A 25976-nucleotide genomic window follows, 5' to 3' on the forward strand; every position below is an offset into this window, starting at 1 on the left:
CTTTCACCTCTCTCAAAAATGGCATTTTTATTTGCCTGAGTTTCTGAATTCTCAGAAGAAGCAAAGTCAAGCAGGTGAGATCTGCCTTTTCCTCTAAAGCTAAACGTTGCCTGCTCTGTCACATATGGCTAACGCCAGTCAGGTTTTAGTTAATGAAACTATGATAGTGTCAAATGCATTTCATGTCTTTCTTTGAGAGGAATATAATGGAGCTGATTGAAGGCTCTACAGACATTAAAGGCCATTCATGTGTTAGCAATATGGATTCTGTGTGGTGCTGTGTCTTCAGGCTTACTTTGTAAAAGCATTTGTAACATTTCCAAGGGTTACAGCATGAAGAAATCTGAGCAATTGCATTTACCAGAGGCTGTCAACAAGCTATCTGAAAAACAAGAACTGGGTTCTCAGATCAGATTGATTTATTTATTACCATAGCATATTACATGCCCATATAATATACAGGGCACACACTCAAATCTTTTTCTGCTAATAATGAGATTCAGTAACAACATATACTTTATATTTCACACTCCAGCAAGTGTTCACCAGCATGCAATTTTATGACTTTGAGAGAGAAATGAAAGCTGAGTAACATGATTAACTTTATTTCATTTTTTTGAATGCCTATATGTGCTTCTCCCCAATACAAACTATGTTCCAGGACCTAAACACTACCAGACATGGCAGAGCAAGGAGAAACCATTGAGATATCTGTGCTCCCTGTAAAAAAGTTTATTAAATAACATACTGCTAATTCACATTCTTTAAAGACCACCCAGATATTTCCAGTGCTGTCATATACCTACAACTGTTATTTTTGTAACATATGTGCAAATGCATTAAGACTAAGTAAAACTGAACTGTAATTTTTGAAGGCCATACACCAGAATACACTGTATTATTTTGTTTATTAACTTAAAGAGATCCCAGACTGACTAAACATTTTTTTTTCCCCCACTGGTTTGCCCATGATTACTGCCTCAGTGAGGTTCTACTATAATTTAATTTATTATAAGCAATGTCATTTTATCAGTAGTGTGCCACATGTATTGCCTGCGCATTTTCTTAAAGTCTAATTAACCTTCAATATCACATGGGTTAGTTAGTGTTGAAGGCTTGAGTGTTGGGGTTGTTTTAGCTTGTGTTTTCTTTTAACACCGACCTTTTCAAATTCCCTCCTAGATAATGGGATACGACTTTTAAATGGAAGATACAGCTTTCAAAATGATTCAACATAATAAGAGATAAAACAACTGAGGAACTGAAAAAGCAAACAGTGCCTCCGACTTAAAAGGAAAACAACCATCAGTGCCCCTAGCGATTGTCTAATTTGGAGACATTTGAAAAAGACAGGTCTTAAGAGGGAAAAAAAAAGCCCTAAACTAAACACCAGCTTCAGAGTTGTGAATTTCAGCTGGCATGAAGTAAGAAGGATGCAGATAAACAGTATCTGATGTAAAGCTTCACGGTACAGAGTTAACCCACCAGTAAATTTGAGCAGGAGGAATGAGCTCAGGCTGGACCAGCACTCTGCTTCATGTGGCCGTGGCAGCTTTGACCCCACATTACCAACCTGAACAGGAGGAATTGGCTTATACTGGGGGAAGAAGAGCTCTGATTGCAAAAGAAAGCTGGGGTGTGCCCTGCTCTAAATTGTTGTGCTCTGGCCACATCAGCTGCTGTGTTCAAACAGCTCAGAAAGACCCGAGACGTCTGTGGTGTAGTCCGAGCTCTGCCCTGAGCTATCGCACCTTTAATAAGGTCTGGAGGACCCAAATCAAGGTGGTGATGGACGTTTACCAGCCTCAGAAGTCATCACTGGGAACTATTGCGGCTCTGAAAGTAAGATCTTCTTTTGGGGTGGGGAGATCATTTTATAAGGAGAGCTGTCTTCAGCGTGTGCCAGAAATAGGTATGGTTTCTGCACTTTTTGCCAACTCTCCAGATATTATTTACAGTATGTAGCACTGTTGTTTAGTACCACTCCCCCTCCTGCTCCCCCTTTTTTTAAGGAAAGATGCCTGGATATTTTGGTGGTGGAAATACCTAGGAACCACTACTTTAGCATAATCCAAAGGTTCAGATAACAGATGATGAATAGAAGAAACACAAATGTATTTATTTGGGGGTTTTAATCTTATGCATTTAAAGCAATCCACTGATCATTTGAAATCTCAGTCCTGATCTGTGAAGGTTCAGGGTTGCCAATACTATTAGCATACGTGCTGAAGAGTTTCAGCTGATAAAGTTGTGAGTGGTGTGCTCTCTGGTATGCTCTCTCGAGGGACAGTCAGGCTCAGGAGATGAGGTTTGACTTCATTGACTCCATGTGACCTTAGACTGCTGCTTAAAACAGTCTGTTCTTTGTTTCTCCAACTGTCAAATGAAGATAATGATTCTTACCCATTCTTAGGACAGCGCTTTGAAATTTATAAATGAAAATATTATTTATATTCAAGAGGTTCCCAGACAAGGAAAATGAATGATTTCCATAAATGCAATATATTTCTTCCTTGCATCATTCCTGTCTGGGATGTCACGTCTAGTTTGTAGCGCTCGCACACACTGAGGATGGGCGTGAGAGACAAATACTTATAATCATTTTATATATATACAGTCCCTCTCTACAGCAGGTCTCTGTGTGTAATTTTCTGTATATACCTATATAAGGGTGTATATGTTTGTGTGTATAACAGATACACAGAATAACACCTAAAGTGAATGTGAATCTTTCCTATCTCACATTCGTGGGGCTGACTACCTTTGTAGTGCTCTCAAATAGCAAAAGCGGTAAATGTTTCATGTGACTTTAAAAGGTCAAAAACTCTATCAGTCTGTTGCCTAGTGAAATACATACATTGAAAACATTACTAGTTAAAAGGGTGACGTAATGTTTGTCACAGGATGATGCCATTGCGCTTACCTTAATACAATATTAAACTAAGGTCCAGTCTGCATAATTGTGGTTTCTGTCCAAATGGTAATGAAAATTCCCAGTGGACCTCTCTGAAGGGGTGATCAGATGCCCAGGGAGCTCCAGGGAAAAACTCTCTTTTTCAAGAACAGCCCATTGCACTGGGCAACAGTGTCTGTATGAAAGAACTTAATATCCAAGATAACAAGAGATCTATTGCTGCCTGCAGAATGGCAGCTGCACCTCCTTCCCCAGTCAATGGACCAGCTTGGAAGCTCATCTCTGCCTTCTGCTGTGAGTCTTCAAGCTCTGAAGATTCACTGTAAATCTAAATTTTATTCTTCCATCTCCTCCTGATTCTCTGTATTTCTTTATCTATGCCAGAATTTCTGCTGCAGAAATTTTTGGCTGTCTTTGGCTTGGCTATGGTTGCTCTGAAAGAAAGATTTACTTTTTGAATGGAATCAGTACGATGTTTATCTTACCACAGCCCTTACTTTATTAAATATCTCAGAAGAAAGTTCCTGGGGTTTTCTCTGTCTCTTGCTCATTCCTTTTCTCCATGTTTATTTTGTTTTCTCTCTGCACTGTTTGCTACCATCATGTGTTTGGTGAGTGAGGGTAAGAAGAATATGAGAAAGGAGAGTGGTAAAATGAATATGGCAGACATATACACTGTTGAGGAGAAGAGTGTTCTTCATTGCTGTTTGTAAATCATCCATTCTTGACTTTTTAAAAATAAACATTAAGAATATTTTAAATTGCGAAGATGGTAAAAGGGAGAGAAAATATGACAGAAATAGTTAAGGATGAATACTGGTAAATTTGTTACAAACTGTCATAATAAATGTATGTTTGGTAACAAGAAACAAATGTTTGCAGATGTCCCTGAAGGAGAAACAGGGCATGGAAACTCTTCTTGCCAGATTGCTGCAGGTTCATTGACCCAAACTTGATCCAAAGTCATGTAGATCTCAGTTCAGGTCCCTCCATAAAGCTGATCTTTGCAGTAAGCCCTGAAGGATGCTGGCTGCTAGGCCTGACTCTGGCCAGGGCAAGTGCTTTACAAGCTGCTAAAAGGCTGCAGTGACAACACAATATTTGCTACACAAAGGGCTGTGGAAAGCAAAAAAAAAAAAGCTCACTGCACTGTTTCCATTTCACAGAGAGGACCTTCTTCTTCAGGGAAGCAAAGTTTCACAGTATAGGTAATTTCACAGCTGAGAGATGGTATCATGTTGCCTTAAAGCAGTTAAAAAATAAGTGAGAGGATCTATCACCTTTTTTTCCTAGGCTATTTTTGGAAAGTGGTAATTTAATATGGATGTGTTTTTTCAGGGTGGAGGGAGAGAGGAGAGTAAATTTGCACTGAGAGGAGGGAGAATGAATAAATATGAAATGGCTTCTCCTCGGGAGCCCAGGCTAAGGAATTTGCCTATTCTCAGCTCTGGAGAAAATCAGGACTGCTGCTGTCATTGTGTGGGGACCGCAACAAGAGCAATGGGAGAAATGTACACTCAAAACTTGCTGCTAAATACACCGGATGGGAAGCCAAACCAACTCACATCCCCTGTCAGTAATTTATAACAAAGTCTGCACAGTGTGGAGAACCAATTGCTTGAAATCAATAGAGATTTAATGACCTATGAAGGGAAAATAAACCATGCTGCTAAAACGCAGAAGGTGCTAACAAAGCCTGCTTGAGTGCCAGAGAAGAGAGGGCATCCTGGGAGAGGCAATGAGCATCCTGTGATGGGGTGCAGTGGGACTGCGGGGGGTCAGCGCAGGAGCCCTACTTGGCCAATGCCTACCGTCACTGCTGAATGTCTGCAGTATCAAAGGGTAGCAGATCCATCTGTCAGAGGATCTGAACTTCTTTCCCTGACTGAAGTGGTGACGATCCACGTCCTGATGGAAGCCCTGCGCCTGGCTAAGGAGGAAGGAGAAGGCGCTACTTGAAGAGGGCATGGCAGAGAAACTCTGTGAAAGCAACAGTGGCAGGGAGGTTTTAGTAGACTTAAACCCAGCACAAAGCTGTTCTAAACAGTATTTCTAGCAGATCCAAAGAGTCTCCCCAACATTACCATTAGAGACTGCAGCTCAGGATTACTGACTGACTTCTTGTTTACACTGTGTAATGTTTCACTTCCCCGGCCAGGCAGAGGTGGGACTGTAAGATATTTAGCACTGGAGTCAGTATGAGGCCCTGAGGTGTACTTCAGGAATTATCTGGGCTTTGGCCAAATAATACATTAGACAGCAGTGTGTATTTATTACCAGGTTGTCTTGTAACTCCATGTCTCTTGTTAAAGTTTCTAAGTCAGTGTAAGTAGGAATAAGAGAAACCCACTAAACCATCTAGTCCATCTTCTGTCCAGTGCAGGATTACTCCCTTGAGTACGGTTACTTGTGCTTTGCAAGTGTAGTATTAAATGTATCAAGAGATGCATCACTTCATTTATGAGAGTAATCAATACCCTAACAGACCTGTCAATAAGTTTTCATTTTCTTTTACATTTTGCCTTTAAAAATATCATCCTGTTGCAAGTTATGCCCACTGGTGTTAATAACCCTTCCAACATACATAGATGTCTATTGGAACTTCCTCTGTTCATTGCTTAGCCGATACATATATCTTTAGGGCCAGACTTTTACACACTTGCCCATAATATTTTGCTCTGTAAGTAGGCCTGTTAAAATGTAGGGGAAAAGGATGGCATAAGAATTAAAGTGCTACTCCACAGGAACAAAAGGTGCCCCAATCCACCCCTAAACTATTTTAATCTTTCCTTAAAAGTCAGCCCAGACAACCCCTTAGACACTATTGTTGCTCTCCACTGAACCTGCCCTTTTAGATGCTAATAAGGTACCCAGGAGTGAATTTAGTATTCCTGGTGTGGTCACACCAAAGCCATATGGAGTGGAATCTTTTCTTCTCTTTTCCAGAAGGTGATGTCTTTGAATCTGCAGCCAAAAATTTCCCTTTCTCTTTTTTTGCTCAGTCACATTTAATGCACTCTCTACTATCACCCTCAGGCTTCTTTCAGCATTACTTTCCTCATTTTCCCTTCTGAGGAATAACTGAGTTTTGGATTATTTTCCCTAGATGTCTAGGCTTGAATTTCTTCAAGTTGAGAGTCCTTCTGTTATTTTCTCCCCATAGGTCATATCATGTCATCAGCTATTAAGCACAATTCTAAATGTGGATTATAAATGATGGGTTTCATTTTCATTGATTTTCAAGGGGGAGGAAGGAATTGACAATTACCAACATGTCTGAATTTAAATTCCATCCGTCTACCATCAGCATCAGAAATAATGGGAATTTTATTCATTATAGCTTAATGTACAATATGTTATTTTGGATCAAATATTTTCACAAATATTTACAGCTTAGAAATTTAAAATCTTCTCCTTAATAATCCAGAAAAGAGATTCTTTAAGCCTTTATTCATAGACAAATGAGAAGTAGAATATGGCATATTTAGGATGTACAATAATTAAGTCTCAAGTAAAACAAGTATGGGAGTATGCTTTAGTATGGGTGTTGGATTGGCTGGGAGAAAACTGTAGTCTAGTAATTGCAATTCATTCTCAATTCAGGATGCTATATTTGGCTATGCTATATGTAATGTATTTTAAACTAGATTTACCAATGATGTAAACTGAAAAATGAATCCAATTGAATTATACATTCTCTAATGGGTGAAGCAATTTTGTCCAATTCTTGCAAAAGTTGAAATAAGGTACACAGATATTGGTGGTTACAAAAGTACTGCAGAAAAAGAAAGTGTCTGTCATGCAGGGAAAAATTCTCCACTCATTTGTACCTAGAGGGAAAATTCATTAAAGTTGCCCTTGTGAAGCTGAACAGAGTTTGCTGCTTTGCCCAGATATATTGAAACACAATTAATCCACATTTCAGCTCCATTTTAGAAGATAGAGATGTTCCTGGCACCAAAATTTCTTCTACTTCAGATTAATTCATCAGATTGGATTGCCTTTTCTCATGTAATCAAACTGATACATGTCCTCAGTTCCTATGCAAAGGCATTTTATGAAGATGGAAGGATGTAAATTCACTTGAAGGAGACAACTGAATTAACTGTGTATCAGCAAGCAAACCACACCGTGACTGTTTATAATCTCTGTGCACACACTGCCCAGTATGGAGCATTCCCCAGCATTAAGAATCAAATGGGGGGAGGGGCGGGGAAAGCTAGAAAAGCTATGGGATATTTGAAATGGTCAACTGATGTCAGTTCTGCTTGAGCATTTCGTGAAATAAACATTTATACTTTAGTGGATGGTGCTGTTAATTACTTGGCATTCCTACGCAGAAATAACTAAAATAAAATTCAGAATTTACACATAAATTGCATAGTTACACTTAGGTTATGCTAGACCTTGGTAAATTTTTGGTGCAAACTTATTCACTGAAAAGTGTGGTTTTGTGTGAAAAGTTTTTAAATTGCCAGACTTTGTGGGCCTTTTTTTCTACAGAAAGAAAAACTGATACAAAATCTGAATACATCCAAAAGTGGCTCTTCAAAAAGTTGATTCAAGTCCAAATGTTCTTCAATAGCCATAGTGAGCAGCCAGAATTGGGCATAAAGTTTCTCAAAACAACTCTGTGTAACTTCAACAACTGCACTGGGGGAATCTCGAGAGTGCTACTCTGTCTCCATGACACAGAGGTACGTCCCTTCCTTCTTCAGCTGGATTTCCCAGATGGACAGGGAGATTTGACTGTAAGAGTTTTCATTGTTCAAGACAAATCTACCTTTCTTCGTTGATCCAGCTCATCTCATACCCTCTTCCTTATACAAACCCAGTACCAAATATGTAAGGATACCCTGAGACTTAGTTTTCTTTCCCTTAAGCATCTTCAGCATTTCATGGGGCATGCTGGAGTCCAGTCTACCATGACAGCATTGCATTTGCCTGGACCTAGTGTGACCATGGCACAACTGAACCCAACTCAAGTCCAACCCAGGCCCAAGCAGGGTGGTAAGAGAAGAGCTGTTCCCTTGCCCCGGCTGCCCTGGGTGGGTGCCCTGTGCAACTCTGTTGGGGACCACCATCAAAGGGATAGAGGCACCTGCACACTCATTGGCCATGGAGGGACACACACTTGGCTGTTGTCTACAGCACTCTCAACACTGTCAGTTAACTTTCTTCTCAGGAGAGTTAAATGAGGCTGTGCTGAAAAGACTTGACCATCAACAGGTCTAAGATTCCCAACAAAGGGCTTCCCCTTTCTTCAATTCTTTCTATAGAAGAGGCCTTACACAGATGTCAGGGTGAAGACTTAAAGTAGACCCAGTTTCAAAGATTAATTCTTTTTCCCTAAGTACAGCCAGAGTCTGAGATGATGAAATACTGTGGGAATAATCTGTTATATCACTCCAAAAACTGCAGTTCCTAACTTAATTAGCTAACATGGCTTGAGATATGTAACACTGACCATTACAGAAAGCCTGATAATAAAGGGTAATGGTGTAACACAAACACTTTAAATTAACACAAGCTATGTAGAAACAGACTCACTAGGATGCTGTGTCTCAGTTTTAAGGAAATTCTCCCAGTGATGGGAGGTACTAGAGTCTGCCCTTTAATTTGTCCTACTTTGTCTGATTCTTCCTCTTTCATATGCTAACTTCCATTCCTTTCCAGGAATATAAACAATTTTGCATATTCAAAACTCTTGGAAAAATATCCAAATCTTTTGATATTTATCAGACCAGATCTAACACAGAAGTTTCCAAGCAGTGATGAACCTAATAACCAATCGAACTAAGTAATAATTAGCAGCAATAATAAAAAAAAATATTGCAATATTCAAACTGAAATAATAAAATAAAAATCCAAGCCTGATCTGGGGAAATGGAAAGAACATTTAAAATACAAATGTGAGTTCCATAATAAAAGTACTCTATGCCACTACTACTACTATGCAGCAGTAATGACTCCAAAAGGTATGGCAGCATCTAAAAGCATGGAGCTCTTGGCCTAAGTTTGCATTGTTTTAAAGCGGTTGGCAAAAGTGTCCTTGAAGAGCAAGCCTGGTGTTTGGAATCACTGAGGAGTGCTACTGTGGACATTGCGGATGGGAGTGCATGGAAGAAGGGTCTGATAGAGGATGGGAACCAACACATCTGAACTGGAGTGATTTGGGGTAAAACCACTGTGGAGGGTAGGACCTTGCTGAACAGGGACAGCAGCCTCTGGACACAGTCTCCACCGCTGGTGGGGGTTTGGCTGTGCCTTCAGCAGTTGGTGCTGGGGCTCGTAGCAGAGCTTTACTGGGAGCCCACGGAAGCTTGTCCCACCGGTGTGGGCTGGGAGGAGTGGGAGACTACCTGTTGAGTGTTGCAGTAGAGCCCACATCACACTCACTTTTATTTGTCAACAAGTGGCAGTGGCTGGGTGTAAAATGCTGTGAACTTTTTCATTATTGCTTTACATATATTTTTTTTTCCGTACATGAGCAGGGTACTTTGGCATTAGACAATTACCTCTCTGGGACAGAAGTAATAGTGGGGAGCATGCTCCTACACCTCAGCCACTCCAGATTGTACCTCATTGTGTATTTAGTTCAAGCCACCAAGAAGGGAGGGTTCATGTTAAGGTGCTAGACTGTGCAGTGTCTAAATTATAATGGCTGAGGCTCAGACACCAGTTCTCTCCTGTCAACTTTGTTGTCAGGAGATCGTAGCCCAGCAGACGGGTGGTAACAAACAGCTGGGAGGCAATAACAACATTTACTCAATGAATGTGAATGAGAGCCCTACTTTAAATAAAGTTGCTGCTTGCTGACATCAGTACAGTGCCATGAGGCAATGACTCCTACATAGGTTTCAGATCTGATCTGGGTAAGTGGAGCTTGCACAGGTCTACCTTTCACCTTTTCCGTGCTGACATGTCATTGGGGTTTAACATCTTGCTTGCAGGGGGCACCTTACAGGCTCAGGGCCCTGTATCTCATCAACTGTATTCTTCATTTTTTCTCATCAGTATCTTGGAAGCATGAGCTGTTCAAAATGCCAGCTGACAAAAGGAGACAGTTAAAACAAATCAGTGAGGGGCTTTGAGATCTACCAATATTTTTAGTGTAGTATATAAGACCTGTTAGATCAGTACTGCTCTCTGACCACTTCCTCCATTAATACTTTGACCTCCAAGAATGCAATAGTGCAAAGGATTTTAAGCACGTGTTTGAATTTCAAGACAGTCCAAGAGAGCTAAGAAAAGGCTTAAATGTTTCCACAAACATGTGGTTTGGCATCATCGTACAGCCTCAGTTTTATTCACATAGTGTGATGGGAGGCAGATTGATTTTGTCCTTGTGCAGCGTTCATGAGAAAAGGCTTAATTTTGAAAATATGATGGTTGGCAATGTGGAAGGAGTCCTGGAGTTACGTGGACACAGGTACATACAAAATGAAAGCATTAAAAATAATTTCTGTGACAATCAGTTGTCCTTTAGAGTGGAAGACTTACTTAATTAAAAGAGATGGAAGCTAGCACTAACAGAAAGTAACGATGCATATATACATGTATATATAGCACGGACATGAGCCACATAACTTATAGCCCTGATGTTTGGAAAGATTGGGGTGTTCAGCTGAGAGACTTTGGGCTGACTCCCTGGGATGTCAGTGGAGCCTGTTCCTTGATGTTGTGGCAGTCCGGTTTGGCCATCTCTTGAGTTTGGGCTCAGTGATTACCTAGGGATAGACCATAATCTTACAGGGACAGGATAAGACTTTCTGCACACGTAGAAGAGGCTGAGCTATTTTATATCTGCAACCATAGCTTGCATGAAACCTTAGATTTCCCTTTGGGATGAATGAGAGAGAAAGAAAAAATTCAGCTAGTCACTTTGGTTTTAGAGAGGCCTTCTTTCCTAAGTACACCAACCATTGCCTCCTTCAGCACCAGTGCTATACTACTGTAACCAGAGAAGCAGTTGCTGTGTAAGTTTAGTGCTGTCTGCACTTTTCCAGCAAGCTGAATGTTTTTTCTGCCTGCATGGTAAATTAACAGCATAAGTATACCAGGTGAAGAAAAGTGTGTGTATCTCCAGAAAGACTTAAGTCTGTAACAGATCTTCATTTTGACTATTCTCTATAAATTTGTTTGGAAGTACTGAAGTACTGAAATATTCTAGTTTCCCCAATAACACAAGTCAGTTAAAAAGATTCAGTGAGTTTGTCTTCCTTTAGCCAACTGCAGACTTCAAGAAAAAAACAACTGGAATTTCTCTGAAGGCAAAATCACATCATGTAATTTAGTGGCTAAATACAGATATATGCTTATTAGTTTAGGAACCTGTTTCTTGCATTTTTTTCCCCCATAATCTCTACAGTTATTCAAAGTCTTCCTTGACATTTCTCCATTTTGTGCAACTACCTGAACTGAGCGAGGGTGAAGTTGCCCTGTGCACATTTGTGTTATATTGGCAAAAGTGCCCTAGGCAAGCACACTTTTTACTGGCTCATGTTTCATTACTTTCCTGAGCTGACCTTCTGGAGACGTCTGTTCAAGTGAACTTGAGCCAATGAAACACCAGGCAACAGACTGAAAATCTTGGTTTAATTGAGTCATCATGCCAAGTACATGGGAAGCCTGGTGACAATGACAGAGTGCTGTGCAGTGATTCGAAGGGTTAGCTGTTTCACCAGCTCCAGGCATGCCAGGCCCAGATGAACTCACTGAACTTGTGGTACAGAGCCACCCCAGATGTGAGCAATAGGATGCAGAAGTTTTGCTGTGCAAGAGGCATCCAACCATCTGCCACATGCCCGATAGATCTGATGCATCCCACAGCTGTGTGACTGCTCATACGCAACAGTTGTGTGCCTGCGTAGCAGTAATTTTCCCAGAAAAAGTAGCTCCTCCTGCCTGAAACTGTGTGTGTGGCGGGGGTGGTAGATTCCCATTAAATGGCAGCGTGTATCACCCAAAGGCAGAGTCTTGGCAGATCTCCAGATGCAGAGCCTCAGACGTTACAAACCAAACTCTGCCAGAGCCCTGGGGGACCTCTTTTTGAGAAAACAGTGAACAGTCAGACCCAAATCCCAAGAAGAGTGTTATCCCCTCTGGAGGCAAACCAAAGAAAATATTCACACCATCTCTTCCGCATAAAACCAGGGTTTTGGCGTTATTCTACTGGCAGTGTAGTCGGTTGCCAGACTGGAAAAGTAGATGAAGAAGGAGCTCTGCATCTTTGTTTTGTTTCCAGACTTGCAGTGATAATAGGAACATCTTCAAAATCTCTGCTGAAACCAAGGACTCTATAGGTAGAAATTAAGCACAACTGTGTCTATTAAACAATATTTAATAAAAGCTCTATAAGACTCCATGAATTGGGATCTTTTTATAAGTGATGCTGCAGCCATGTATGACACTGATTTGGAGAACCGGATGCAGGACATGTGTTGCTGCTCAGCACTCATGATAGACATGGTAGATTTTGTAATCTCCTGTACGTTCCTGATACTGCTTTTTCTTTCCTTAGACTTCTTAGCTTTGTTCACTGCATACACACACATGCTATCCTAGACTGAAGTGCTGTCTGCTGGTTAGGGGCAATTTTGCCAATGACTTTTGTAGGACTGAGATTCAATACCTGGTGTATGAAATACTTTTGTACTTGGTGTATAAAGTAATTTCATACTCTGTAGACTCTCTCACTTTGATACATTGGAAAATGAGCAACATTTACTGTCTCTGAGAACTAAGACTGTCACGTTTTCTAAGTATGGTCTAGAGTTAGTATGCAGGCTATAATTAAAAAAAACCCATGATGCACTGATCACCAAAGAAGCATTTGTTTATTTTGCCTACAGTGCAAGTTGGCCATTTCAATATTGGTCTATCTATAATTACATTAATATAAATAAAGCTGGAGTGTCTGTGCTTTACCCAGCTGAGGGCTAGACTTGGGGTTTAGCAGAGCCAGAGGGATGAATCTAATTTATTTAACAGATCAGTCAGATCGCAACTGGCCTTGTAATACAAAGGTGATAACCAGAGATGCCAAAAAGAGCTAGCCACCTATGGATTCAGATCAAGTGGGACCTTCTACATGGGGCCCCACAGTGCAGCAATGACACCCGCGCTTCAAAGGCAACCCACAGGAGAAAAATGAGCCTGTGACCTTTGGTTCTTCACAATGAACAAAGAAGCCCAAGAGATGGCTGTTGGGCTTTCTTAACTCCACCTGATATTATATTAGGAATATACAAGTCATTAGACCCTGTCCTGACTGGATTTGCTGTTCCCGTTTTGTCTAGAAGCCCTCCTGGAAGATTTCTTCTGGATATAGAGCTTTTTCACCTTTTCTGAAGGGCCAGGTGTACACGGGAAGGCCTGTGCTGGTAGGGCATACACTTTCAGTAGCAGTGTGCTTCTGGACCTGTGCATGAGTGAAACAAGTTGAGCCGGTAAAGCACAGCCCTGCCAGCGTGTCTGGCCCCAGCGCATCAGGCACAGATGGAGGTCAGCTCTCCGACCAGTTTCATGTCCCTGATGGACGTTGCTGAGTCAACAGAGCTCTTCCAGGTGGATCTGGCCAAAGTCGTTTTGCCATCCTCCTGCAAGGCATTTGAGTTACACAGGTAATGACAAAAGCAAAAGAAGCAGCAAACTATAAATGCTCTGACTAAGAAATCCCTGTTCTTATGTTTACTTGAACTTCTCTACTTGTGTCCCTGTGACATTATAATCCTGCCAGTTCTCTGATGTCCACAGAGTGTTTTGGGGAACAGAAGTGATAAGACTCAAGCTTCTAACGCAAGTAAAAGAAAAAGGAAATCTGTAAATATGTCTACACTTAAAAATTATAAACTATAAATTTGAAAACAGGCTTATTGCATCTTTTCTACTCTGGCATCTTTATATTAGGGGAGAGCAGCTTTAATGTATGCTGGGACTATCCACACTGTGGGCACCAATCCAGACCCCAACGGCACATTAATTTTGTTCTGACCTAAGTAGGGTCCCAGTTCTGCTTGTCTGCAGGAGAGGCTGTATTTCTTGCTGCTACCACAACCAGTGATGTTACTGGCTCTTGCAAGCACCATCGTCATTTGCTCACCCACTGCTCAAGCTCCTGATCCTCCACTCTTCCTTCAGATTTGCAGCTACCGCGGTACCCCAACACTGAGCAGGGGCTGACACTGGTGAACTTGCCCCACTAGCAGTAATGCAGCAAGGAAAGGCAAGAACAAAAAAGGATATTCACAACCCGAGTCAGCACATCTTTCTTGCTTACCATCCATCTGCACAAACCATTGCTGAAGGATGATGCAGGGGTGGGATTGAGTGCTTAGCAAGGGCAGGGGGGTAGGGTGGCTCAGGAAAGAAATCCTGAGGAAACTGTAGCCTCAGCTCTCTCAGAAAGGAGCATGTGAGGACATGCAGTCTTGCCAACCAGGAGCGCTGCTCGATTCCACATAAGCAGCCAGTTTTGGGGTCAGTTTTCTCATAGTTTTCCCTATGGCAATAGCAGTGAATGCATCCTGAGTGCCGAGGAGCTGCAGCATTAGTCGCTGTCTCTTCCTTGACAAAAATACTAATGTGTGACCTGCATACTACAGAGGAATTGGCAATTTTAGATCATTACTGGGGAAAACCATGGCAAAGATTAACTTGTCTCACCGTAGTGCTAGTGTCTCCTGCAGCAGTGAAGGAAAAAAAGGCTTGACACTGCACAGAATCCACTTTTGTCTTAGCAGGGTACTGGCTGCATCTGTTTGAAAGGCTTGCATTGTATCACTGTTCTTTGTTATCAGGTTTCCCATGGTGGTCAGTGTTACATATCTTACATTGTTTGAGCTAATTAAGCCAGGGAATCAGGGAAAGCACATTTCCGGCGGGGATTTATTGCCAAAAGATATTTCAACTGAAGGGGAAAAAAAGGAAATCTCCCTTTATGTCCAGCATTCCTGAGCTGTTTCATAATATTCAGCTTTCAGCTTCGTGGAAATGAACTGACAATAATGTCAAGAAGTTTGAACGTGAGCAGTTTTCCTCTGTTTTGTTGAATTTAAAAGCACCGTAAAGAAAGCAAGGGATCTGTGCAGCCACAAAAATAAAAATATTTGAATCATCTTGGTTGGAAACAGAGTTAGATGTTTTTCTTAATAATTTACACACAAATGATTGTTTGCTCCCAAGGTGCCTCGTGCCATTCTGTTGTTTGTACCCGTTGAGAAATGCAAATGGCAATGTTTTACATCTTCACCAGTATCTATTTAGGATGCTGTCAGAGGCAGAGGGGCATGGTTCACTACTGCCTGAATCCCTCATGGTCCTTCACCGCTGCACGAATGGGTGCTCAAGGCACCTGGCAGCAGTACAGGCTGAGCCCTGCGTACAAGCCTGGCATGTCAGGGCCGGAGTGTGTTTTCCAGAACCTTCAGCTGCCTGGCAAGTGCTGCCTGCAGGACAGAGCCTTGACTGCAACATGCTTGTCGGCCCCTGAAGAGGGAAGGTCTACTCTTACGTATGGGATGTCGTATATAGGTTCATTGTTAGGAAATCCTGTGTGTGAACAAAGCTCTGCTTTTCTTCCAGATAATATTAATAATCACTGTAGATGGGACTGGTGATGATGACAGTTTCTTCATTTTCACCAGTAGGTCTAAAAGGCTTTGCTGAAAGAAGTGAGGATGATTATCCTCTGCCTGCCAAGCAACTGAGGAGCACTGTTGATTATTAAAGGCATCCAGTGTTTCAGATGAAAAGGTCCTGTTTTCAGTTTTGTGTAACTTTTGTCAAGCTTTGGCTGTTCAGCGTGAAATTGTCTTCAGATGTCTTCTGAAGCATGGGTTTTTTGGGTTTTTTTATTTGATAGGTAGTTTCAGCTGAAACATTTCAGCTCTCCCAAACATAACGAAAAAGAAGGGTTTCAACCATGGAAAAAGAAAAGGCTGGAAACTGTATCTTTAGAAAGCATTGGCAGTACCCCTCATTTGAAGCAGGCACCAAAAGTCTGATATCACTATACTGTCGAAGAAAATGTACCTAATTTCTAGGCCTCTGAAAAGTTGCAGTTTGCACATGCTCACTACAGAGGAGAGTGTTTTAGCCAAACTCCCCTCATATTTGGCCTGCAGCGAGCAGGCTAGAGTGCAGCCTGTCATTGCTATCAGTTAATCCTTTAGGTCAAGCGAGAAGAATCTTGGATAGAGGAGATGCCAGCTTTGCTGATGACACATACAGGTGTCAATGTGAAGCTGAATGATAACACTTCAGTCTTTCCTTTTTTTTTTTTTTTTTAATTGGAAATTATATGCCAAAATTGTTAAAAAGGTTATGTTGAGATGGAAAAATCAGAGACTCAAAGTCAAACAGGAGGAATTCCACAATTAAGGTTCTCTTCATAATCCCATGCCAGTCCCTTTGTGCAGATTTTATTATTATGATCCATCTTTAATTAAATGATGATGCTAATTTTTTCCCTAAGTCCCCATCCTCATGTAGTGCACAGGATGATTCTGCTGTTAAAATTAATGAAGACTGTATTATGAAGAAAGCCCTTGGCTGTAGGATCCTCATCCCAAGTGCTCCTGTAACTGGAAGACATGCAGCCCATGAAGCAGCAGGTTACAAGAAGGGAGAAGATTACATGGTGCCTTAGGAATTCAACTACAGGATGGCATATCCGTCCCTGCCACTTCATCTGTATGTGATGCTGACCAAGTCACTTAAAGCAGTTTTTGCACTGGTGGATGCTGAATGCAAATCCGTCACTTCCAGTGCTCGTGCCTCGGCACTCAGAGGGTCTTGACCCTGCTGCTGCTTTTCCCAGTGAAGACACCAGGTAAGCAGCACCGCGAGAGAGGATCTTCACCAGCAGGCCAGAGCTCCCTGCTCAGTTTCCCTATGTTTTTTTCCTGAAAGTAAATGAGCTAGACTAAAGTGCAGAGCAGATTGATACTGAGCTTGCATTCAGATAAGTAAGAAATGTGTAAGAGGTGTTTGTGGGTAGAAACCTGCCCTGGTGCATGCAATAAACCTTGGAAGGGAAAGAGGTGGGGAGAAAGGTGATGTGGAGCTTGCTGTAATGTTTCCTTCTATGGTCTGACTGAAAAACCTATGACATGGATAGGCCCTTCAAGTGACCCGCTGAACTGATAGAAAATAAGAGGACAAGCCATCTGAAAGTGCCTCTAAAGATCGGAAGGAAGATGAGTGGTACCTAAGCAACACAAAGTCTGTGAAATCAAATGATTAAAAAAACATCTCTGAGCTGCTCATCTTCTCTCACCTCCTTTCCACTATGAGAAAAGGCAAGGCAAGAAGAAGGGGAAGGAGGGAAAGAGCACTGAATATTTTCTTTTATTCCACAGAAGCTCAGGTGCTGAACTTGTTACAAATTTTATTATATGCAAAAAGGAGCTCCTAATGGTTTTGGACTGTTTCTCCCCTCACTCTCCAGTCCCCACTCCTATTATATTGAAGCCCATTAAGAGCCCAGTGACAAGTGCCGGATGCTTGGAGAACGAGCAGCAAAGGCAGCAATGCTGCCTTCTCTCAGCAGCATGCGGATGAGCGAGAAAATAGTGTCCTTATCGTCTCCCCCGGTGCAGCAATCTGAGTGCCGAGAGCAGAGCAACCTCCTGGGCTGAGAGCAAATGAGGAGCAGCAGCAGCGTGGCTTTTTCCTGAGGCCATGGTTTGAGACAGAGTTGCTGCAGCCTTAATAGAGGCTGCAACAGCCATGGCAAACGTGACCCGCTCCATTATTGAATTGTGCGGTGCTATTTTGCTTTTGCGTTTAATATTGGTAATTATGCAATTTCTAGACAACTTCCCTGTCATAACCAGGGCAGCAATGCTGACAAAACATGCTTTAAATAAGCACTTGTCAAAGTAACAGCTATTTTTGTTTGCCCTATTTAGCACTGTGTTTAAGGTCTACAGTGGAAATCTCAGACAATTTAAAATACATGATGCATTTACTTTATCACTGCATCACAATATTTAAAATCCCTGAAGCTTGGAAAATGAAAGTGTTTTAACAGAACCTTTTGGTGGTTCCTGCCTGCATGTAAAGGTCATAGCTTTTGCAAGTCTTTCTTAAGAGTCAGGAAGCACAGACAAGCTTAGGGTTCATGAGTCCTTCAGCCTGTAAGGACTGTTGGGCAGAAAAGATTCAATATCCTGCTTCTTCCCATCTCTGAGACCTCCAGAGGGTTCTCCAGGGGAAAAGAAAGAACAAAATACCAACGCAAGACTTAGCAGTCCTGTTATTCCTCAGGTAAGAACCAAACAGAAAGCAGTCTCAAAGCCTCTTTGTTCATAATTAAGAAAAGATGAGAAATCCTTCCCTTCCTTTATGAGCCCTGTCTGAGGCGATGGTCTCCAGACTCCTTAGGCACTGGGCTGCCTTGTTTGCCCAATGCTAGCAGCAGGGAGCACAGGTACAACTTCAGCACATGGCAGGAGTTTTCTTACCCAAGGTGCTGTGAAGGAGCAACTGCAAGGCCTCCCCTGGCCGTGCAGCAAAGCAGGGGTATGCACAACCCAAAATACATGGAGGATCTCTCTTCAGGTAGGGAAAGGGAGGCTAGATGGCCAGTGACATGAGTGTGACAGTCATTGAGGGGTGCTTCCTTTAGGAAATAAAACCACTGACCAAGCACAAAAGGATTGCAGAGTAACACACGGGAGCAATTGCATACTGGTTTATTTAGGCTATTCTTTTTTTTTTTTTTTTTTTTTTCCTCTGTCTCCAGACTATGGACTTCCTAGCCTGTCTATTCCCAGGAAGCTTGTGATATGTTTCCAGAGAGTTTCTGGAGCTCTCCTAGGACAGTAGCCTCAAACAGTTACTTTAAAAAAGCTCTGGGGAGGAGGAAAGGGGTCCAGGAGGATCCTTGCTACCTTTATGCAGAAGACAACATGAGTAACAGCATTTGGGGGTCCTGTGTTTTGAGCAACACCCTTGCTTTCCCCTCCTTCTCATCTCTACCAGCGGATGCCAGAGAGACAGCCAAAGCAAACATAACACATGGGAAATGGTCTGTAAATCCAAAACAAAAGAGATTTTCTTTTATCAGCTGTTTCCTGTTGTCAAAGAATAAATTATTGCTTTAACTGTGTATTTTTTAGCACACTGTGCATAGAAACGTGGTAAATTATTTAACTTTTTGAGCAGAATTGAATTTTATTACAGGTATTAAAACAATCCTGGTGTTAATATCATCTATGTCTATTTTTCCCTATTGCATTCCCTCTCTTCTCTGGTGCAGGGGATAAAAAAAGGTAAGTCAGCAGCTTAGCAGGTTAGGCAAAAAAATGCTTTAAATTATCGTAATTTAATGGCACCTGCCTGATTCCATTGAGCCTGTTCTGCTCTGCCGCTGGAAGCGTGCAGAGAGGCTGGTGCAGATGTAGGGTGACCCCACGTTCCCGGAAATCCCCGTCTGCTTTGCTGCAGCTCTCGATCTCCTGACTCCTAAACGAGCTCCTGCAGCACCGGTCACCCACCACTCCAGAGGGTGAGCTAAGAAGCTGAAAATAACCTCTTTTCTGATAATGCAGGGCTCCGCTCATAAAGGCAGCATTCTGGCATCCCAGATAAGATGTACACAGCCTCCTCTGGTTATGTTTTCAGGCTCCTGAGCCTTTCTCTGCCAGGCAGAAGGGCTCATGCGGTGCTTTTCCTTATATGCGGGTGCTGCTGAAAATGCCTTTCCAGGAGATGCTATTGGTGGGGACTGATGGGTCTGATAAAATCAGTCAGGGTTGGGGGTTGCTTTGCTCAGTGCAGCACTGACAGGCATGACTGGGGCTACGTTAGGGAGCACTTCAGAGATTCAAGGGGTGAGCAGCCCCCTGGTGAAGGCAGGGGTGTTTCCAAGCTGTGGCCCAGAGCCTGCTGTGGGTACAGGGCGATGGGAAGCATCTTCTGCTGCCCCAGCTGCAGGTGCAGGTTTTATGGCATTTGGGTGAGAAAGGGGGTGAACTGCGAGAAAAGAGAATAGTCTCCTAAAAGTGTGGGAACCATGGGCTTGCTGGGTTGATAATCCCTAGCCTAGGGAGGCAGATGTGATCTCTGAGATGTGATAATCATGCTAGCTGACAGGCATTAAGATATATTCAGCTTGGTTGAATTGCTGGCTGTAGATACATCATGAGTGGGCCCTGGCTTTTGGAGCGCTTGCAGAGGTGTATTTTGTAGGCAGAGCACTGTGCTCCCCTTTGGCACCTGTATTTGTATTTATATGAAATGATGATACTTGTGCATGGATACCCCATCAAACATCACCAGCTGGGCAGGGGTGCTTCTCTGAGTCCTGGCTGGCTCATTTCTGAGTGAAAAGAAGTACAGAGCCTGGTTATGTGGGCATATAATAAGTATGTTCCAGAGCAGGGAAAACAGTGGGCAACCAGGATTAGCCAATGCCTTCCTTCAGTAACCAGGTCAGTCCTGCACCCTGGGATTAGGTACTCTGCCTTCAGAAATAGTGCTAATTAGGAAACACTTGGGAAAGTGGAATTTCCTGCTACTCTGGCAGCTCCTCCTCTTTCTGTGAGAGCCTCTGCACTTCACCTGGCACGCCAAAAGCAGACACTAGCAAATCCTGTCCCCTCCATTGTACCTTTATGGGGGAAAAAGCCTGGAAGATGTGCTGTAGTGCTCTCTGGGGAAGCCTGCTGCAGTCAAGTGAAACATGTCTCACCTGTGCTGCTTCAGAACTCATCTCTCTTAGGTCAGAAACTGCCATGGCATCATCATGCAGTTAAAGTGCTGCAGAATATTCTGGACAAGATGAAGGTGCTTTAATGTATGCTGACACTTGGTTTTTAGCTGAGGGATTTAGCATAAGTTTGCATACATGATGTTAAATTCTAGTGTAAATAAGGCATAGATATGAGCTGATAACCACATTCTAGGATAAAATATGGCTAGAAACACTGGTTGCTTTAAGATTTGATAATCGTGTAGTCTAGCAAGCATGAACTAGGACATAGTCAACCTGCCTAAAGTATTAGCAGCAGACATATCTTGAACAGACACATACTTTTGGAATATTTACAAGGTAGTAAACTATTTTTGTGGAGCAACATACTCTTGGTCATAAAAACAATGCGCCCAAATCTGATTCTTTAGGGTGTGCTATGCTCTGATTTCCCTCAGAACAGCCCAAGAAAACCCAGGGTAAGCAGCAGGCTTGTCTGAAATATAGCTGTCCCATTTTAACTCAGAAATATGTTATCAGAGGTCTCACTTCGTAGAGGAGAGGAGCTTACCACACAGCTGAATGGTCTGCCAGGACTCCCATTAGCTGTGTGAGATGCTTCCCTACCTCAAGCAATGACCCATCCAAGGGTTTTTGTTTCAAATTTCATCAGGGGTGGAAGCTTCAAGCCCACCTAAAGCTGTCCTTGAGGTGAAAGCGTCTGTTTAATGCTGCTTCATTGGTCACTACAACACCAATGTTCACAGTGCGTTGCCACTGTTTTATGAGGATCAGGACAGGCACTTAACAAGATGATGGACACCAATGCTGTGTTTATGGGGCCTGGAGTAACAATGTGCGTGGCTCTGGTGTCATTAAATAAGCAGACCTAGAGATATTAAGCAGCATTTTACTTCTGAGTTTGTTCCACGTGTTTTTGACTCAGAAGGGCTCCTATTTCTTTCTACTTGTATCAATGCATGAGCACCAACAGGAGATAAGAGTCTGAATGCTTTGCTGGGTCTGGGCCTGCAATACGTGTCAGATGTGTATCTTGGATATTTTTGCTTTTGTCTTTCACTGATTTTAAGTTCTTTCCCTTAGGATTTCTTTGGAAATGGGATCTCCTCAAATCCTCCATGCTGTGCTTGGGAGGGAAGGGTTTTACACATGCTGCCTTCAGTGGGAACAGCTGGGGAAGGACTTGGCAGTTCCCCTCTACCTCCTTGCAACGGCGTTGATCTGACTGGCAAAATGAATGAGAGTCCCCACATCCTCAGGAAAATCACCATGATTTTTGTAACCAAAAGGTGAGTCTGCTGATTTCCATGACTCACGTAGGCACCACCAGCCTGCAAGCTTGTAATCCCAGTGCTTCTTGCAGTAGATGCAGCCAGATGTCTGAAATCCCCATGTCTTATCACAAGTGAAAAGGGAGCCCCTTTATAAACTTTGTAAAAGTTATCTTAAGCTTTTTTCCAGGAGGCATGTCATCAAATGCATGGACCCATAAAAAATCTCTGAGGGAGCAGAAGGCCGAAGGTGGACTGAGTCTTGACTTGAGATATTAGGCACTTATTGATCATATTTATCACTTCACAGCACAGAGAGAAAATGTTAAGTAAAAATTCTTATTTTTTAATAAGGGAATGTCTAGACTCCATTCTTTCTAGTCCTGAATCTAATAATATAACATCAGCTGCTTGTTCTTGGCAGTTAAGTTCTTTCCTGAAACAACATATTTATAGCTCTGCAACCTCTTAAAAAACAGTGGGCCAAACAAGTTATTGAATCAGCCCAAGTGCTGTGTTTCATCTGGGGATCCTTTTGGTTAAATGAGAATGCACCAGGATTTGTGGTTCCCCCAAGGACTGAGACGCCAGGAACACAATCTGCCCAGGACTGTGCAGACTGGGAGGGAGAGCTCAGGAGACTTGTGAAAATGGAAAACATGAGCTAGAATCTCTCTCCTTCCCTCTTGAGCCACATTTTCATTTCAAAGATGGTACTATCCTTTCTCAACTGGGTGTTTAGAGTCTGGTTTGAAACAATTATGATCATTCACATGAAGCACTTTATTTCATATTTAAGACTGTGTAGCAATAACGATTGAGAATTCATGTCTCCCAGGCATGGGGTAAATGAGTGCAAATAAAACATCTCACCACTGCTGTTCAAAGATCTGGTCTTTTATTTATTTTATTTATTAGAGTGTCATGTTATTTTTGAGAGTGTCTTCATCTTGTGAGGTTACTGCGTGCAAAATTCAGGAAGGCTTTTGTTGTAGGGCTAGGATCAGCCCTAACACCGCAGTGAACTTGTGGATCAGCTGCCACAAAATACTTCTACTTAGCCCAAGTATATGTGCTACTGGCAGCACATAAAGAATTGGTCTCTAGACTCCATTCTGAGCAAAGTCAGTCTGACAAATGAACAGATTCTCCTTGAGTGTTAAATACTAATCAAAAAGAAGGGAAGTAAATATTTCAGCCCATCTCAGGTATAATATGCAAAAACTGATACACTAGGCAAAATCCTGAGGTTTCAATTCCTGAGCTGTATTGGAGAGCTAACTGAAAAGCCTTGCAAGCTTGTCGTATTTTTTTCCTGCTAGGCTGGCTTTATGCCACACGTGGTACAAGGCAGGGCAACCTGAATGTTTGATCCCAAGAGCTGATGTTACCTGGTAGTGAGGTGTGCAGCCCGGAGGGTCCCATCTCTGCAGCATGGTTGTGCTGTACAGCCGCTACCCTCTGCACTGCGCACCTGCACAGGGAAAGGGCAGACCCGTGGCACTGCTCCTTTCCCCCTTTCCCTATCCACACCCCAGTACTCCTGGGAACATCATCCTCAGCAGTGCTCCCTCCTTCCTGGGCTGTGACAGCTGGGCGTAAGCAAGGCAGGGATTCTGGCTCTCTCACAGAAAATGTTTTCCTTAGGTTTCCTTCCCTTCTGTAAGTGGGATCCTGTCAGCCTGATCCACCTCTGCAAAAGGTGGCTGTTGAAATCATAGGGGTAAAACAAAAAGATGATGTGTTAGCTCTGGGGCCAAAAATAGGTATTTGGTAACAGCTCCTCCAAGGGGCAAATAAATGCTCCACTGACAAACCTTCTCTTTCCCTCCACTGTATTTACTGACCAGCCAAAATTTCATGTCTACTAAACATGGACACTTGTGAAAAGGAAAGGTCAGCTCACCTAGTGCTTTCTACAAGCCAGCTTGATTTCTTGATGACATCAGAAGAGGAATCAGATGGAAGCTTCTTTCAGCATAAAGACGACAGGACTGGAGGGGTGAGGCCTTTTCTTTCCAGCCATTGGTGATTTTTGTCAGAGGATGTATTTCTTGTCTCTCAGTCCCTTGCTGTGGCTTTTTATTTTTAGTCTGGATGTTGGCTATTGGCAATCATGATTGCAGTCTCTCGGAGCACTGCTTCGGGTGACATTCATCTGGAGAATGTTGAAACATAGGGGAAATAATTATACGCAGCAGCTGCAAGACATTTTTCACCCCAAAGGACACAGAAAAAAGCCAGCACAACTTTGAACCATGAGAGTTCAGCTGAGGATAGGAGCCAATCCTTTCATCAAGCTAGCACAAATCCCACAAGCAGACAGATCTGTGCAGTGTGGCGATTTCTGAGTAGAGTTAGTCTTGATCTGCTATCTCAACAGTGGATTTGGACTGGGATCAGCTCCCTGCTCCTGACAGCGGGCCAGGTGTGCCTCCCCTGCCAAACTGCTCTCTGCAGCTGGAGCAGCACCGTGGCCTTGCAAAGCCATAGTGGCTCTCCTGGCCTCCTAGACTGGACCCAGCACAGGTGGGAGCTCCTACATCCTCCCAAGGAACAGGAGTAGTGAAGCTGCAGTTATGCCTGAAATTTTCTTTACTGTGTTTCCATCCTTGTGGGCACTGATGGTAGGGAAGAGAGCTGGCTTGAGCTGCTCACGAATCTTCTCACATCAGGAGCGTTCCTTCCTTGCAAATTGGATGTTATTCCTCTGCTGTTGCAGAGTCACAGATAGCCCACTGTGATTCAAAATGAGCGGGGTAAGCTCCGTGTTGAGACTGAAGGATGCCACCCAAATGACCACTTAAACCAGGTTTTGAACTTAGCACTGCAGAAAAATTTAGGTCAGAAAGGACCTTCTTGTCCAATCCGCTGCTCAAAGCAGGGCTGACTTCAAAGTGAGAGCAGGTCTGAATGGTCTGTGTCGGGATAAAAAGGCTGTTGCACGCCTGCCTGTGAGCCATGGGGGGAAAGGGCTGCCTGGCCCACCTCTGCCACAAGCAGGCTGCTGAATGACAGAAATAGGATGTTCTCGGATTCACCTTTGGAAAATACTTATTAATTTGGATACCACAGAGACTAGAAATAGACTTTGCCAGGGCCTTTCCTGGCTCTTGCATTTCCTCTTTGCCTGGCTACCATCCAAATCATACCCACCAAAGCTTTGTTGTTGCTACTCAGATTAAAGCCAGATAATGAAGGACCAAGCTACCCAATTGATCCACCATGTGTCCCTGTTCTGCTGGGAATGTTGAAACCTGCAAAGCAGGATCCGGGGCCATGCACTCAGTGAAAAGGAAACTTGATGGAACCTGAGATGGCTGCAGCCCTCTCAGCATACTTGGGGGTTTAGAAGTCAAGTCAGTGTTAAAAGATGCATGTAACTTAAAGGCTTCTCTCCCTGCTCCCCTTGCAGTTTAAAGATGTGTATAGCTAGCTAGTTAGTCAGCTATCCATCCAGCCATCCTAGGCTGTTATTTTTCACAGAGACCCAGACATATGTATTTATACACAGACATACATACATGTGTCAGCATTTTTTGTAACCTAGCATTTATAGTATGCAAGACACCTCCCAAAGCTAAATCTGACATAATAAATCATCTGTACTTTCATAAACATTCATGGTATACATTAGAATAAGCATAAAAGCTTTTGCTATTTCTGCTGTTGAAAGCAAAGTTCAGTCCAGGTTAGTCTGATCGCACTATTTTGCACTCACCTGTGGGTGTTTGTGCTGCACATGCTTTTCTCTGAACGGCTGTAGGAGTCTTTCTCACTCATTGGTATCACCTGCAGGAGAACTTGGACTGCTGGGGTGAATGGGGGGAGTTGCAGACGAAGGCACCGAAGCTTTACTGGCACTGAGACAATCTCATCTCTGTCTCCCCTAAAGCAATCAGGTCCCAGCTTGAGCTAAAGCATAGCCATGCAAGCAAGCACAGGTTCAAAGTGCAAATAAATACGTGCTTGAGGGCTCCCTGTGGGGATGGAAGGTGAGCAAAAACAAAGGTAGAGACATGGTAAACATACCCAGACTGTCTGGAAGGAAGAACAGGTTTGCATAGGA

General features: G+C 42.8%; 1 long non-coding RNA gene across 1 annotated transcript; it reads right to left on the minus strand.

Annotated features, from left to right (window-relative positions):
• Window positions 1–2202: 2202 nt before the first annotated feature.
• LOC141953174 (uncharacterized) lies at window positions 2203–19353 on the minus strand. The gene is made up of 3 exons (XR_012631874.1): window positions 19262–19353; window positions 9822–9964; window positions 2203–2376 (listed from the first exon to the last, which is right to left on the minus strand). It is a non-coding gene; the product is annotated as an uncharacterized LOC141953174 (long non-coding RNA).
• Between the last annotated feature and the right edge of the window lie 6623 nt (window positions 19354–25976).

The sequence above is a fragment of the Strix uralensis genome, chromosome 1, assembly GCF_047716275.1.
Source record: "Strix uralensis isolate ZFMK-TIS-50842 chromosome 1, bStrUra1, whole genome shotgun sequence".
In the NCBI taxonomy this organism is placed as follows: Eukaryota; Metazoa; Chordata; class Aves; order Strigiformes; family Strigidae; genus Strix; species Strix uralensis.